This window comes from Ascidiella aspersa, chromosome 1 (genome assembly GCF_963924565.1).
Source record: "Ascidiella aspersa chromosome 1, kaAscAspe10.2, whole genome shotgun sequence".
Lineage (NCBI taxonomy): Eukaryota > Metazoa > Chordata > Ascidiacea > Phlebobranchia > Ascidiidae > Ascidiella > Ascidiella aspersa.
Genome location: NC_139447.1, coordinates 8,407,149 through 8,408,136, shown reverse-complemented (window position 1 = coordinate 8,408,136; position 988 = coordinate 8,407,149).

Below are 988 nucleotides of genomic sequence, written 5' to 3'. Positions count from 1 at the left end.
TTTAAAATTCTTGGTAACAATACATATTACAAAAACAAAGTAAAAGTTTAAATCTCCGGGTACATTCAGTTGTATTAAAAAAAAACAGTTGTATTCAAATTCGAAAGTTCTGTCGGCATTTCGTCAAACATTGCTGTGAAATTCGTTCAGCCCTGAAAGGAGTCTACAAATGCTTAATCTTAAGCCATGCTTCATATGGTTTTCTGTAAACTCATACACAGCCGCGCAAATTTTAGAAGTAACACTGTTATAATAATTTTCATATTTTAACATTATCGTTATCACAGCCACGAAATTTTAAACTGTTCAAACATCTTTTCCGTGATTTTCAAAGTTTCCAATCTAGCTCTCTACCTTGGCAATATGCATATTGCAAATATTTTTTTTCAATAGCGGTTAGACGTGAATCGTGCGAAAATATTTGATATATACCCTTTGTGGTAATAAATTTATGCTGATACTAAATCAAATCGACATAAGATTTCGATTTATCTAAGAGCTTTCATGAAAAGCACCTTACACTATCAAACCTTCAAAACCAGTAACATTTACAATAACATTGAATCTCCATTGCTGGGTCTTATGCTTTCTGCCTTGAATGTCAACTTTTTAATTCGTTTTAACTCCAGCAACGACTAAACAAAAGTAACCAGCGTAAATACAATTGCTACAAATGAGTTTTGCACACAATCGTGCAATTTGTTTTGCAAAAACAAACGAACTTTACGAAGCAGGATTTACGCGCTTTTATTTCGTGTCGCGCGACATAAGCAAATGTCGCTTGTCGCCAGTGAATTTACATTCGGAGTGGGCCTACATATGCAAATAAATTGCATGTTTGTTTTGCACGAGCGTAGACTGCAAGTTAATAAAATCGTCACTTAACTATTTACCAGTGTTGTAAGTAAGTCATTTTTAGACTTAAATCCCAGTTAAGTCGTTTGTGAAATAACGTCTAAGTTAAGTGTTGTTTTCAAATATCAATACA